Source organism: Sciurus carolinensis, chromosome 2 (genome assembly GCF_902686445.1).
Source record: "Sciurus carolinensis chromosome 2, mSciCar1.2, whole genome shotgun sequence".
NCBI classification, from domain to species: Eukaryota; Metazoa; Chordata; class Mammalia; order Rodentia; family Sciuridae; genus Sciurus; species Sciurus carolinensis.
In genome coordinates, this window is record NC_062214.1 from 23,998,126 (window position 1) to 24,014,645 (window position 16,520).

General features: G+C 38.5%; 1 protein-coding gene across 9 annotated transcripts in view; it reads right to left on the reverse strand.

Moving 5' to 3' along the window:
• Positions 1-16,520, reverse strand: part of Cbfa2t2 (CBFA2/RUNX1 partner transcriptional co-repressor 2) — a 145,499-nt gene that overhangs the window by 112,249 nt on the left and 16,730 nt on the right. For 3 of the 9 annotated variants that reach the window (XM_047538731.1, XM_047538730.1, XM_047538729.1), the window contains exon 2: positions 7,863-7,936. The exons of 5 other annotated variants lie outside the window; for them this stretch is intronic. The gene's annotated coding sequence lies outside the window, so the exon portion shown is untranslated. Of the gene's footprint in view, positions 1-7,557; positions 7,659-7,862; positions 7,937-16,520 lie in introns of all 9 variants that reach the window. One more of the 9 variants, XM_047538727.1, reaches the window with a different exon arrangement.

Here is a 16,520-nt window from a genome sequence, read left to right on the forward strand (position 1 = left end):
AAATATCTGCAACAGACTTATATTTCTAAGTTGCTTCAAACATGAAGGAAAATCACATCTAAAATATATTTTGTTATAGTGCGGCCCATATAGCCCAACTTGTAGAGTGCCTGCCTCTCATGCTCGAGGCCCGGGTTCGAGTCCCCGGCACTGTGGGATTGTGGAAATAAAATATATTTTGTTATAAATGTCACATAAATGTCATGTTCTAAATAGCCCAGTCAAAAAGAGCTAACACATCGCTTACATTGCTGTCTTAGAGATCCATTCCCTACCCTCTTGCCCCAACCTTCTACTGTAAAATCATATGCTTTTTTTTTTTTTTTTTTTTTTTTGGAGGGAGTTGGTACTGGAGATTTAATCCAGGGCACTTTACCACTGAGCTATATCCCCAGCCCTTTAGGGTGCTGAGGCTGGTCTTGAACTTGCACTCCTCCTATCAGAGCTTCCAGAGCCCCTAGGATTACAGGCATATAAAAGCCATTGCATCTGGCTAAATGCCATCTTCCTGATAAAACCTTCCTAAGTCAACTCCTCACTGTGTTCCCTCAATATATATATCAAGGGATATATATATATATGCCCCTAAAACTACACTTGAACAATAACTTATTTCCTTAAGCTATGACAGGTTAAGTAAAGTCCTACTCATAACGAAGTCTAAACATAGTGTTCTCCATGTACTAGGTGCTAAAGAGGAAAGATGGCAGAAGGTCAAAAAGATCACAAGACCTAGAGAAGTCTGGAGATCAAACTCAGGGCTCATCAGAGTTCTGGTTTCCTTTCATTCAGTCTGATAATGGTAGCTCATTAGAAATAAGGACATAGTTCAAGGGGGTTCATGCATTATTCGATTTTTTTGTGTTAATTTAAAATTCTCAACAATAAAGTGTTGGGCAGGAAGGAGAGAGAGATAATAGATGAAGAAGTCAGGTATGCTGGCACGCCTATAATCCCAGCAACTAGGAGGCTGAGGCAGGAGGATCACTAGTTCAAGGCCTCAGCAACTTTAAGAGCCTTTGTCAAAAAATAAAAAGGCTGGGGATTTAGCTCAGTGGTAAAGCACCCCAGGTTCCATCCCCAGTACAAAAAAAAAAAAGAGTAGGTGAAGATATGATTAAATCCTTCTTGTTCTTACTTTCCTACCTTTGAACTTTTCTTTCTCCTTTTAATTTGATCTTTGCCAGTCTCCCCTTTTTGTTGTCAACAGGTCCACTGGGTCATTAGCCATTTAACAAATGGTGGTTAGGGGGATAAAAGACAGACCCTTTGCACAGGCAGTGGAATTCCAAACCCTAGACTCTTGGCTCCACAATGTCTGATTCAGAAGAACTGCTGGGAGCTATTAGTTTAGCTTGCCCACCCAAGCATATAAGACTCAGAGTTCTTTTACACCACTCCCATATGCCTCTCATTTATGCCTTCACAGTTTTGTGATTGTGTGCTTTAGTTTAGCAAAGAAATGGATCAGGACCAGTGTGACCACAGACATTATTAGGAAGGTCCAAGGATAAGGAATGTAGGCTAAAGCAGTTTCAAATTGAAATTGCAACATATCAGAATGTTTTTCCCTAGTGAGGCAACAATCTAACAAAAATGCTGTTCAAAAATCCCCAAACACAAGATGAAGAGGATATAAAGTAATGGTATTTGAGGTGCATTCTCGCCTAAATGAGAGCATTTGTCATTTGTAAGCATCCCTTATATTCTTCTGCTAACCCTCTCCCCTATACTTGGACAGTAGTGTAGATCATGTGGTCCTTCATCTTGGAGGATCACTCACCCTTCAATGAGCACTTATGAATACTGCACTCTGACATCGACACTACACTGCACCCTGGCATTAGTCCCTAAACTCTTGTTCTCAATTCCTGTTACTCCACCTAAAAGTCATCTTCTTTATGCTCTTGGAAGACCCACGGCACTTTTTACAGTGCTTTTCAAAAACCAGTCAAAATGGGCATGAGACCTAAAAACTAAAGTTGGCTATTTTCCTAGACTTTTTGGTGGAAAACTTACCTTGTCCCTTCATGCTCTTTCAGGACAGGGAGGTATACAGGTATACATATGAACATGCAACATTAGCCACTTTGGTACCAGAAGTGAAGCCAGCTTTAAGGGAATTCAGACACTGAGTAATAGAGAAGAGAATTAATTCACATCATGGAGTTGTATGGCAATCAGTCCTGAAGTCCCTCCACCACACTACTTCTAGGCCCTTTTCAATCCACATACCAATGTACCTTTCTCACTTATATTGTCTCAATTTTTAGTTATCAGAAACCAAACCATCCCAAATCATTAGAAAGTCTATTTTCTCTATCAGGCATTGATGACACAGGCCTGTAAGCCCAGCAACTCCGGAGGTGAGGCAGGAGATAGCAAATTTGAGGCTTAGTCAGGCCTCAAATACACAAAATAAAATGGATTGGGGATGTAGTTCAATGGGAGGGTCCCTGAGTTCAATCCCCAGCACCCATCCCCACCACACACACACACAAAAAAAAAAAAAAAAAAAAAAAAAAAAAACCTATTATTTTTCTCTTCAACAAGACACAGGCCTGTATTCCCAACAACTCAGAAACTAAGGAGGCTGGGACAGGAGGATCACAAGTTCAAGGTTGCCTGAGCAACTTAGTGAGACCCTGTCTCAAAATCTTAAAAAAGGGAACCAGGTGGGGTGGTGCACACCTGTAATCTCGACGGTTGGGGAGGCTGAGGCAGAAGGGTAGCGAATTCAAAGCCAGTCTAGCAATTTATCAAGGCCTTAAGCAACTAGGCGAGACACTGTCTCTAAATAAAATACAATAAGGGTTGGGGGTGTGGTTCAGTGGTCAAGCGCCCCTAGGTTCAATCCCTTGTACCAAAAATTTAAAAATCCTTAAAATTCTGTGACAGTAGTGATGGTTCCAAGCAGATTCCTCCATACATAAACTAGATTTAACTGCATACCGGCCTTATAAAAATTACAACAGACCCAAACCTTACACTAGAATTAACTACTCCACCAAAATTTCAAGCCTAAAACCTAGTTTCATGTTCTAACCATCCAAGTCCCTGTCACACAGGAGAACAAAAACAGTAGGCTCCAAATCTGTATGCCGGCTCCATTCCCTCGTAATGAAGCGGAGTATTCTGAAGCAGGCCCCAAATGATAAAATAAATTGTTCACATTAAAAAAAACTGTTTTAAAGTCAGGTGCAAGTTTGGAAAATATGCTTTCCCATTAAAAGTATTATTAAAGCCAGGCAAAATGGTGCACACCCATAATTTCAGGTAACTACTCAAGAAGCTGAGGAAGAAGGATCCCAAGTTCAAACCTAGTCTGCACAGATTACTGAGACTGTCTCAAAACAATAAATAAACAAGTAAAATAAAAGCATTATTAAAAGAGCCAAAGGAATGGAGCAGTAATGACACACACCTGTAATCCCAGCTAGGTGGAAAGGCAAACTCAGGAAGACTGAGTTTGAGACGAGCATGAGCAATTTACTGAGACCCTGGTTTCAAAATAAACTGAAAAGGGTGGGGATGAAGCTCAGTGGTAGGGCATCTACCTAGCAATCATAAAGTCCTGGGTTCAATTCCAAGTATCACAAATCAAAACTCAACAAAAAAGACATCTGGGCAATATGGAGCACACCTTAATACCAGTGGCTTGGGAAGCTAAGGTAGGAGGATCCCAAGTTCAAAACTAGTTTCAGCAACTTAGTGAGACCCTGTCTCAAAATAAAAAGGGCTGGGGATGTGGTTCAGTGGTTAAGCACCCTTGGGTTCAATTCCAGGTCCCAAAACAAAAAAACTAAAAACAAACAAAAACACCCAAGGAGGCAGCCTCCAAAACCTACACTAAACCAGTTATTTTATAATGAAATAACTGGGTCAGCATTTCCCAAAATAGCATATGTAATACTAATTTGTTGAGATATTGAAGGGGTGAATAGTTTATAGAGGTCATGTGAGCTTATGAGTATCCTCATACTACGCTGCCATCTTACAATTCACAATATAAACATAAGCTTATACAGGTTCTAATAAAAGATGCTATAAAGAAAACTGTCTCAATCTTTCATAATTTTCTGACCACAAGGACATTTATTCTTTCCCACTGACTAATTCCGCACGATATTCTTTAGGAAATACTATAATGGACAATAGCACTATTTGTCACCAGGGTTAACTAAGCAAATTTTAACAAACTTGAATGTGGTTTTTACTGATCTTGAATGTTGACCACAAAGAATAGAAGTTATTAGGAAAATAACAAAGACAAATTTACAGTGATTATGTACGAGCCTTAGGAAGGCTTATTTTTAAAAAGAATGACATATCTGAATCTCTTATTCATTTTAAAAATTACTTCTTTCTTCTTTTATGATACAAAGATACTAGAGGTAATTTTATCCCTGGCTTGTTATTTTCTTTTTCTTTCTTTTTTCTAATTTTTTTTTTTTTTTAGATGTTAATGGGCCTTTATTCATTTATTTATATGTGGTGCTGAGAATCCAACCCAGTGCCTCACATGTTAGGCAAGTGCTCTATCACTGAGCCACAACCCCAGCCTCTATTTTCTTTTTCTTAACTCACAAAGACTACAAAATAAAGGGGAGGGTTGGGATCAGTGGTACTTGCTTGTAGTCCCAACTACTTAGAAGGCTGAGGCAGGAGGACTGCTTGAGCCTGGGCATTTGGGTACTAGTTGGGACAACAGAAAAAAATCTCGTCTCCTAAACAGAAAAATAACCAAAATAAATAAATAGGAAGATTTCCTGCAGTAATTACACTAGAGTCGGAAGAGGAATGTTAAAGGTTTAAAATTTTAAAGAATGATAGAAAGTTTAAAGAGAACAGGAATGAGGTAGAAAAATGTCAAAGTGGAAGTAACTGGGTCATCCAAAGTGTAAACTGTCAGAAGGGAAAGAAAGGGGTTAAATAAGCACTTCCTCCTACCAGTCAACTAGTGGCACCAAGAGTTTAGGACATGGTACTGGCTCTAACAGATTAGTTCTCAGGCAAATAACACTGATTGCAACCAAGAGTGGAGAGCACAAGGCTTGTTGAACACAGCTCAGTATACAACTCTAGCAAAAACGTGTCTTAGGAAGCCACATGAGTCATATCTCTGATTCCACACACAAGAGTTGGAACAGCCAGGCAAGTGGCAACAGCCTGTAATCTACTCAATCTACTCCAGGGGCTGTGGCAAAATGACCTCAATCCCAAATTCAAGGTCAGTCTGGGCAATTTAGCAAGACCTTGTCTCAAAACTAAAAAGAGCTGGGGCTGTATGTAGCTCAGTGGTAGAGTTCTCCCCTAGCATGAGGGAAGATTGGATTTGACTCCCTAGCACTGCCACCGCCATGATCATCATCATGATGACCATCATCTTCATGCTGGGGATGCTGCTCGGTGGGAGAGCAAGCCGGCACAGGAGCGTCCTTTATTCATCACTTCCTTTACTCCACTCATAAACCCTCACCTTTATCTTGTCAAGTTACTTAAATGCACAGACCACACCTCTCCCTAGGTATTGAGTTTCTTTTTGATTCATTTTGTTTTGCTGTGTTGCTTTTTTGGCAGTACTGGGTATTGAAACTACCACGGCCTCCTAAGTGCTCTACTGTTTAGCTACATCGCCAGCCTCTACCACTTAGCTACATCTCCAGTCTCTGTTTGTTAATTTCATTTTGAGACAGTCTTGCTAATTGCAGAGACCTCAAATTTGCTATCCTTCTGTCCCAGCCTCCTGAGTAACTGGATTACAGCGGTGTGGTACCAAGCCTAAACTTAATCACATTTCTTAAGATCTGGGAAATTGGTCTTATATAGAATTCCTAGTTTTCTGCTAATACGTATTTTTTGGTTTTTGAAACAAATGAAATCTGTACAAATCACAATCTCCAGACTGCAGGGAAATAAAATTTGAATAATCAGAAAACACTTCTTATAAAACACACAAACTAAATGGTTTATGATAAAATTATACCTAAGAGATCCAGAAGAAAAATTTTTAGAAAGGCTCCTGGGTTTAGCACTTTACCAAATACATGTACAGATGGCTAGCTCAAAGATAGGCTTCCATGTGGTTGAGAACTTGAACTAAAATTGCTTACTGCCAATTCATCCTATAAAATTAGGAAACTTTAAAATGATTACATTCTTGGGTATTGACAAGTATAGAGATCTGTTTAGACCATCATTCAAATGAACACCTGCACTCATTTAAGTGTTTGTGGCCCGACTCTTAGCCTAAATGTTGCAATGAAAGCCAGAGGAGTATGATATGCAGCAAAGAGAATTTTCTAAGCATTCCAACCCTTAAAGTACATAAATAAGTTTCTCTGAATTATTTAGAACAGTCTTCTTCACATGGAAACATGGCCTAAGATTTACACTTCCTTTATTACAACCAATTTGAAATTTTTATTTGGCCTTATTGAAAAAAGTAGAATAACTACAATAATCTGTCAGTACTGCTCTAAGAAGGCAATTTAGAATTCTGAATTTGAGTCTTCAAAAATTCTATGCTTCTATAGTTTTGACATAAAATAAGTTTATTCATTAAATATGTTTTGAAGCTGGGTGTGGTGGCCTATGCTTGCAGTCCCACCAACTCAGGAGGGTGAGGCAGGAGGATGCAAAGTTGGAAGCTAGCCTGGGCAACCTAGCAAGACCCTGACACGAAAGAAAATTTTTAAAAAAGGTTAAGGGTGGAATAATGCACATTTGGCATGCTAGATACCCTGGGTTCAATCCCCAGGACAATAAAAGAATTTTAAAAAAAGAGTACTGGCCAAGGATGTGGAACCATTCACAATTAAAACCCTTATACACCAGTTGGAACCCTAATACACTGCCAATGGGAACAAAGAAACAGCTACTTAGGAGAAGAGTCTGAAGGTTCCTCAAAAGCTTAAACATAAAATTATCATTTGACTTAACGACTGCCCTCCTAAATATATACAAGGGAAACAAATATGTATCTACACAAAAACTAGTATCCATGTTTACAGCAAAGTATTTCATGATAGCAAAAAAAAAAAAAGGAACAAGTCAAATATCTATCATCTGAGGAAGAGAGTATAATGTGGTAAAGAAGATCATGAAGCTGAGTATTGATATCAGATTTCCTGCTAACTCCCTATTTAACTTCACCTGACAATTTTTTTTTTTTTTTCCAAAATAATCAGTTGGAGCATGTTTTCTTCAATTCCCCTGAGTAGGCAAGAAGGCCTCAGGGCAGCTACTCCCTCTAGGATGGCCATTACATAATGTATGGCAGCAACTGCAGGAGGGCAAATGAATCAAGAATAAGAATAGTCCCAGGAAATAATGATCTTTGTTCTTGAGATTTATAGAACTGAAAACCAGCTCCTGACTAGATGAGGCAGATTAGGATCTTATGTGTAGCACCTGGTCACAAACCACCACATGTGATATGACACTCCCCAATCACCCATCTCCTATCTACACCACTCCTAACTCAGCTTCCCCACAAGAGTCTGCAATATTCCAATCAGCTACCTCATCTCATCTTAACTAAGTTCTTTCTCTTACCTCTTGACTAATTGGCTTCCATCCTGCAGTGAACAGACCAAGTTCAGTAATAATCCTTGCTACTGCCACAAATATTGAGGTAGCCAATACTGAACCTGCTCCTGGGAGAAATACAGGAATAGGGTCCTGTGAGCCTCCAAGTCAAATTTTTGTCAATCATTATCAAATCTTTTTTCTGTTTAAAGCATCTGACTCAATATATACATTACTACTATACTATTAGTTCTTTAACATGACAACCTAAACAAAGCTTACTAACAAATTTTCTCAGTAAGATACATTGCAACAGATGCAGTGGCACTTACCTGTAATCCTAGCTACACGGGCGGCAGAGGCAGGAAAACAAGTTGGAGGCCAGTCTCAGCAACTTAATGAGGCCCTAAGCAGATTAATGAGACCATGTATCAAGATAAAAAATAAAAAGGGCTGGGGATGTAACTAAGTGATACAGTGTCCCTGGGTTCAACTCCCAGTACAGAAAAAATAAATTTGCAATAAAATTCTTACATTTGAAAACTAGAACATTCGCAAGTTTGTAGTATGCATATCTAGGCAGTTGGGAGGGCAGGGACAAAGGAGGAGAAATGTAACAAATCTCTCAAGAACCCAGAGTCTAAAAACTCCTTAGTTATTTCCAAAACCATACCCATATGGTAGGCAACAGAGTGTGGAAACCACTTCTTTATTCAAATCCTTAGATTCTGGATCCCAACAATAGCATCGTGGAATCCAAAAATCACAAGAAAGGAAACAAAGGAATGTACCTTTAAAGTTACCTAAAGTTCACTAGTCCCCTGCATTCCACATCCTTCTTTATGGTCTTCACCAAAATTCTTAGCCCACAGAACTGCTTGCAGGTAGGTAACACTGTAAGTTTTGTTTGTTTGTTTGGTTTGGTTTTTTTTTTTTTTGGTACCAGGGATTGAACCCAACGGACTGTTTGCATCCTTAAAATGAGTCTACTCTAAAACCTACCAAGTGACACTATAAAACAAAAACAACCAGACATCAGGAATACACCAAGATTCTCCAATACCTTAATTTGCTTTTTTTTTTTTTTTTTTTTCTTCAAAGCATGCATATCCAACTTAGGTTTTAGCATATTATCTGTTATCTGCTTGCTTGTTGGCTATCTCATGTTACAAGCAGTCTAGCCCAGGGATCCTGCCTGGATACTGGTTGGCTAGATTCAGCTGCAGGCCCACATAAACAGGTAAACAATGTAAAAGGAAAAAAATGAAATTTTTTTCTTTTTCTTTTTTCCAGTACTGGGTATAAAACCCAAGGGCACTCTACCAATGAGCCACATCCCCAGTCCCTTTAATTTTTCACTTTGAGACAAGGTCTTAAACAGTGATTAGAAAAATGAATTTTACGCAATTTGATCAAACTGGGGAGAAGTTTGAGCCTCCAGTCCCACAGAAGTGGTTACAATTTATAGGTGATACACATACTAGCCAGAGAATATGTCAGTCAAATTAAGACATTAAGGCATCTACCATCAATAGCATGAACTAAAATAATGGGAAGCTGGGCACAGTGGCACACACCTGTAATCCCAGCAGCTTGGGAAGCAGAGGCAGGAGGATTGCAAACTAGTCTTAGCAAGTTCATGAGTCTCTAATCATTTTAGTGAGACCCTGTTTCAAAATAAAAAGAAAAAAAAGGGGGGGGGATGTAGCTCAGTGGGAGAGCTCCCCTGAGTTTGTTTAATCCCCAGTATGGGAAAAAGTAAATAAAAATTTAAGTAAGGGCAGGGTGCTATAGCTCAGAGGTACAGTGCTTACCTAGCACGGACAAGGTCCTGGGTTCAATCTCCAGTACCACCAAAACAAAAAACAAAACAAAAAAATGCTTCTGGAGATAAGAATAAATTATCTTAATTCATTAAAAAGTTTGTGGTTTGTAGGGCCCAAGGGCACATGCCTATAATTCCCAAAACATGGGAAGGCTAAGGCAGGAGGACTGGAAGTTTGAGGTCAGCCTCAATTTAGCAAGACCCTGACTCAAAGTAAAAAATAGAACTGGGGATGTAGCCAATTCCCAGTACAAAAACAAAAGAAAAAGAAACCATAAACCAAGCATGGTGACGCACACCTATAATCCCAGTCATTTGGGAGGCTGAAGAAAAAGGATTACAATTCAAAGCCAGACTCAGCAATTTAGTGAGACCCTGTCTCAAAAATTTTAAAAGGGCTGGGCATGTTAGTTCAGTAGCACAGCACCCCTGGATTCAATCCCCAGCACCAAACCAAAACACCTTAAAGTACCTTGCTCAGCAGTGATCCAAAACACACACACAAACTTGACAAAGCAGTCGAATTTGCACCCTTTTTGTTCACTTTTGCTGTTGTTCTGACCAGAGTCAACACCTATGCCAAGGGAAAGGCTGTGCTTAGGTATATGAAACTGGAAAGAGCTGGAAAAGCAATCAATTATCTCTTCTCCTAAGTCTCACCAGCTGTGTTTTCCTGATGACACAGAATCTGTCCACCTGCTCCCACAGATGGTACAGCTGCACTTAAAGTAAAACACCTGTTTCAGTTTATCCATTCCACACAATTAGAACAATGCTAGCTGCAGATCAGGCAAGCCCTGGTCAGCATTTTCATTTTATTGCTCAGAAAAAGACCAAGGACATTTATAGGATGCTAAAACACATCTTTCATCCCCAAAACACAAGAATAGCCATTTGAAGTTATAATAATGTCAAAAACTGTAATAAAGTGTTATAATCCTAGATTACAAAGTTATCTATAAAGTTGGGTGAGGTGGCCCACACCTATGGTCCCATCTATTTGTTTGAGATGATCATAGACAATATTGCCAGATCATTTTAAAACAAAACACAAATTTGGTTGTCATTAACCACTTCCCAAACTAGAAATTACTACTACTAAAACAGGCTCATTACTCACTAGTAGTCAGAACTTCAATACCAATAAGCATGCTGAATCGAAGGATAATGCTAAATAAGCAGCAGGTGAGATATATGAATTTCTTGTTTCATACCTAAGAAACTTTGTAACTGAGAAACATTGTACTTCCCCTGTGGGATCTTAAATCAACTTCACCTTCACTTAAATCCCCAGAGGAATTTTCTTCTCACTAAGGAGACTCATTAATATTGGCAAACTAAAATCAGTGATTATTTCCTATGCAAATAAACAAAAGCACTCATGAGGTGAAAGATGATTCATGCCACAGTCCATGAATTAGTATGAATGTTGAAAAGTTTTACATTTTAGGGTACTTTGATGGCTTATAGAGAAAATGATGCAGTGCACTGGAAATCAGGGATGTTCCAGGATTACAGTAAACATACAGATAAAAGCTTGGTTACTAAAGGACAACATATCATTATCAGGAATATAAAATAAAAAGCAATCAAATGAATGATATAGTCCTCAAGTTTAAAATAAATAAAATCAGAGTTGAGTATGGTGGCACACACCTGTTATCCTAGAGACTCTGGAGGCTGAGACAGAGGATCAAAAGTTCGAAGCCAGTCTCAGCAATTTAGTGAGACCTTAAGTAGCTTAGTAAAACCCTAACTGAAAATTAAAAAAAAAAAAAAGGGCCAGATGGGGGGCTGGGGAGATAGCTCGGTTGGCAGAGTGCTTGCTTTGTAAGCACAAGGCCCTGGGTTCGATCCCCAGCACCCAAAAAAAAAAAAGGTCCAGATGGGGCTGGGGCTGTAGCTCAGTGGTACAGGGCTGGCCTAGCACATGTGAGGCACTGGGTTCGATCCTCAGCACCACATAAAAAAAGAAAATTAAACAAATAAAATAAAGCCATGCTGTCCATCTACAACTACAAAAAAAAAAAAAAAAAATCTAAAAAAAAAAAGGGCCAGAGATGTAGCTCAGTGGTAGAGCACTCCTGAGTTCAATGCCCAGTTCCAAAAATAAATAAAAAATAAAAATAAAAATGCAATAACCTGTCTTGTGAATCTGTTTACAATGATGAAAATACCCACCAAGGTATATTTTATGGTGGTGGGGGATGAGCTAAAAATTGGCAAGACTTCTATGGACTTAGGGAGAGCCTGGTTCACCTGAATCTTTCTGTCTTTTGTGTCATCGAACAGCAATAAAGAACTATTTTTATTTCCAGCGCAAATCTGCCTGGTTCCAGAACTTCACAGGTTAATTCCTTTTCCTACTGTCAGACCCAGAAACATTATGTCCTAAAACCACAGGTAACAGGTACATCTCTAAGAGGCAACTGCTCTAAAATGGATGACCTTGCACTTTCTGAGTAAAAAGGATTTGAATGATGCTTGGCAACCTCAAGAAGCAGTCAATCACAAACCTGTCTTTTTATTGAGCATTTGGAAAGTTCTCTAAAATGAAAGGTGTGATCACTTTGGAGGAATCTCACTACTAACACTGAACATATCAATACTGAATGCTGTACATATATCAAAACATCATATTGTACCTGGTACACAAATCAAAGACAAACACTGTGTATTTTGTTTTACATGTGCAAGCTAAAAACATGTTGATCTGAATATAGAACAGTGACTATAAGACGTTAGAAAGTTGGGATAAGGGAGACAGATGAAGGTGGGAGAGCAAATTAGAAAACACAGAAAGTGTTAGGGTTTCACAGCACAGTGGGGTGGCTACAGTTCTCAGTAACATACTATATATGTTACTAAGAACTAGAAGAGAGAAGTTCAAAGGACCCAAAGAAATGATAAGGAGATGGACATGATAATTAGCCTGATTTTTGAAAAAAATTTTTAGTTGTAGATGGACACAATACCTTTATTTTATTATTTTTATGCAGTGCTGAGGATCAAACCCTCATGTGCTAGGCAAGTGATCTACCACTCAGCCACACCCGCAGCCCTAATTAGCCTGATTTGATTAGTGCATGCTATATACATGTGTTGATATATCACACTGTACCCAAAAATACATACAATTTTTGTCAATTACAAAATAAATAAAGGGCTGGGGAGATAGCTCAGTTAGTAGAGTGCTTGCCTTGCAAGCACAAGGCCCTGAGTTCAATCCCCAGCACCGCAAAAAATAAATAAATAAATAAATAAATAAATAAATAAATAAATAAATAAATACTATCAGGGACTTATACTCAAAGGAAAAAATGATCTCTGGTGAATGGCATATATTATTTATAAAATTTAAATAACTTTATTTTCACTTATTGTAGATGTAATATATTTTTTTACTTTAAAAAAATAGCCACATTCTCAGTGGTCAAGTGCCCCTGAGTTCAATCCCCGGTACCCCTCCTCTCTCAAAAGAAGCCACATTAATAAAAACAAAATTGGCTGGGCATGGTGGCACATGCCTGTAATCCCATTGGCTTGGGAGGCTGAGATAGGAGGATCATGAGTTCAAAGCCAGTTTCAGCAAGAGCAAGGCATTAAGCAACTCAGTGAGACCCTGTCTCTAAATAAAATACAAAATAGGGCTGGAGATGTGGCTCAGTGGTCAAGTGCCCAAGTTCAATCCCCGGTACCAAAAAAAAAAAAAAAAATAGAATTACTATAGCTTTAGAAAACATCTTGCTAAATGACAGATTAAATGGCCTTACCTTGTTCACTTTATTTTGTTTTATTCTTTTTTTTTTTAAGAAATGATTTTTTTTTTAATTGTAGATGGGTGCAGTACCTTTATTGTATTTATTTTTATGTGGTACTGAGAATCAAACCCAGTGCCTCACACAGGCTAGGCCAGCCCTCTATTACTGAGCTACAACTCTAGCCCCACCCCATTTATTTGTTTATTTTTTTTTTGTGGTGCTAGGTATTGTCCTTGTGCATGTGAGGCAGGCACGCTACCAACTGAGCTATATCCCCAGCCCTCCATTTATTCTTGAACATTTATGTTATTAATATATGTAAAGTCAATTTGAAAAAAAAAAATACTGAATGCTGCTGCTGTTCACAAAATCCAAGGTACTTATCACAACAGAAGAAACAAATGTTTTTGCTCGTTGTTTTTTTTTGTTTTTGTTTTTGTTTTTGTTTTTTGCGGTGCTGGGGATTTGAACCCAGGGTCTTGTGCTTGTGAGGCAAGCACTTTACCAACTGAGCTACATTCCCAGCCCCCTTTGCTCTTATTTAAAGATCTGAGAGAACAGGTTTGTGGACTTCCCATCTGACTGGGAATTATAAAGACTGCAAAATATTACATACGATATGTTGAAAACACTATACATTTGAGTATTATACATGTATAAAAAGATATACTAAAACATCTAGAAATACAACTTTCAGTGATGAAGTGAAAGGTAATTACTTTTTACTCAATTTACTAGAATTTATACATTGGTCGTAGGCTGAGGCCTGGGATATAGCTCAGTGGTAGACCACTTGCCTAGCATACATGAGCCCCTAGGTTCAAGTTCCAGAACCACAAAAATAAAAGAAAATCCATATGTGGGGCTGGATATGTAGCTCAGTTGTATAGTGCTTCCCTAGCATACTGAAAGCCCTTGTTAGATTACAGAAAGGAAAAAAAAAAAGATTTGGGGGCAAAATTTTCTTTAATATTCTTTTTAGTTGTAGATGGACACACTACCTTTATTTATTCATTTTTATGTGGTGCTGAGGATCAAACCCAGGGTCTCACACATGCTAGGCAAGCACTCCATCATTAAGTCACAACCCCAGCTCACAATAAAGTTGTATAAAGAGAGTTTGTCACCCCTCTGCTCAAAAATCTCCAATGGCTTCTCTTCTTATTCAGAAAATCCAAAATCCTTGCCATGATCCGAAGTCCCTGTGTGCCTCCTAACATTGGTTTTTACTGCTATTTCATGCTCCTGCCATGCTAGCCTCTTGCTATTCTGTGAACCTACCAAGTATGTTTCTACCTCAGGGCCTTGACACTTGTTACTATAGTTGCCTGAACTGCTCCTGTCTCAAATGTGACCATGGCTAGTATACTACTGTCAGATCTTTTTTCAAATGTGATGCAAATCTGTAATCCTGGCTACTAGGAAGGCTAAGACAGCATTATAATTTCAAGGTTAGTCTCAGCAACTTAATGAGCTCTTGTCTCAAAATAAAAAAATAAAAAGGGGTTGGGGATGTAGTTCAGTAATAAAGGTTCCTGATTTAATCCTTAGTACTTAAAAAAAAAAAAAAAAGGGAAAGAAAAGAAAAAGAGAAACCTAGCTAATATTTAGAGTTAATATTTATTTTTTAAAATATTCTTCTAATATTGGTCATAAGCAAAAAATATGTATTTTTTTTCCATTTAATATACAACCCAAGATTAAGTGATGGGCTAAAGCCACAACTTGAGTTACCTATAAAGTGGATCTAATTACTGAGAAAACCATCCAAAGCTCCTTTCTCACTAGGTCAACACTGTTCATCTAGATAGATGGACTTTCTAAGTAAGGAGAATTTTACACATCTATTACAGATAGACTTTTTCCCAAAGGTTTTGTTTTTCAAAAAGTCACTATTCAAGGTAAATAATAAAATATAAAATATTGTATTCCCCTTAATCTGTGTGATCTGAATTGGTTTGTCATCTTCTAATATTTAATTGGCATGGATTCCTCTGTCTTGTTTTCTCTGTTGAGAATAGGGTTCACATATAAACATAAATGATCTGACAGTTGAAGAAATACACAAAGATATCCCTTCTTTAAAAGAAGTTTGGGCTCTTTTACATATGGCAAAAATCTCCCAAGCAAGTCAAACCAATTAAGCCCTATTCAGATCCCAACTTCTTATTTCACAGATAATCCATCACACTTCGTTCCAAACCTACATTTATGTTAAATGTGCTATAATCAAAAAAGCTAGGGGCTGGGGATATAGCTCAGTTGGTAGAGTGCTTGCTTCGTAAGCACAAGGCCCTGGGTTCAATCCCCAGCACTGCAAAAAAAAAAAAAAAAGCTTTAATAACTGCACATTACACCTTTCACTGTCATAACAAACATATGCTTTAAAACACTGAGGGACAACCTGGGCGAGGTGGCACATGCCCGTAATCCCAGCAACTCGGGAAGCTAAAGCAGGAGGATCATGAGTTCAAAGTCAGCCTCAGCAACTCAGTGAGACCCTGTCTCCAAATAAAATGTGAAAAGGGGCTGGGGATGTGGCTCAGTGGTCAAGTGCCCCTGGTACCGCCCCCCCCACAAAAAAAAAAAAAAAAAAAAAGAGGGATTGCAAGACAAGGTCACGGTGCATACCTATAATCCCAAGAGCTCAGGAGCCTGAGGCAGGAGAAATGCAAATTCGAGGCTAGCCTCAGCAACTTAGTAAAATCCTGTCTCAAAATAAAATATAAAAAGGCAGAATGAATCAAACAACATTACCCTATGTAGATTTATGATTACACAAATGGTATGCCTTTACGCCATGTACAGACAGAGAAACAACATGTATCCCATTTGTTTACAATTTTATAATAAAAAAAAAAAAAAGATATTAAAAAAAAAAAAAAAAAAAAGGACTAGGGATGCAGCTCACTGGTTAAGCGTCCCTGTGTTCAATCCCTGGTACCAAAAAAAAAAAAAAAAAGTTGGGAAACTGCCAGTGCAACGGCACATGTCTATAATCCCACACTCAGGAGGCTGAGGCAGGAAGATGGCAAGTTCAAGGCCAGTCTCAGCAATTTAGCAAGGCATTAAACAACTTAATGAGAACCTGTCTCAAAATAAAAAGGGAAGGGATGTAACTCAGTGGTAAAGCACCCCTAGGTTCAATCCCCAATACCAAAAAAAAGACACTTGCCTGTGATTTCAGCAACTGGGAGGTTGAAGCAAAAGGACTAGAAGTTTGAGGCCAGCCTTGGCAACTAGCAAGACCCTGTTTCAAAATTTAAAAATTACTAATGGGCAAGGATTGTAGCTCAGTGATAGAGTGCCAGTGGGTTCAATCCCCAGTACTTAAAGTAAAAAGAAAACTGAGGAACTTTCAGCCAGGCACACTGCTGTAATTCTAGCAACTAGGGAGGCTAAGG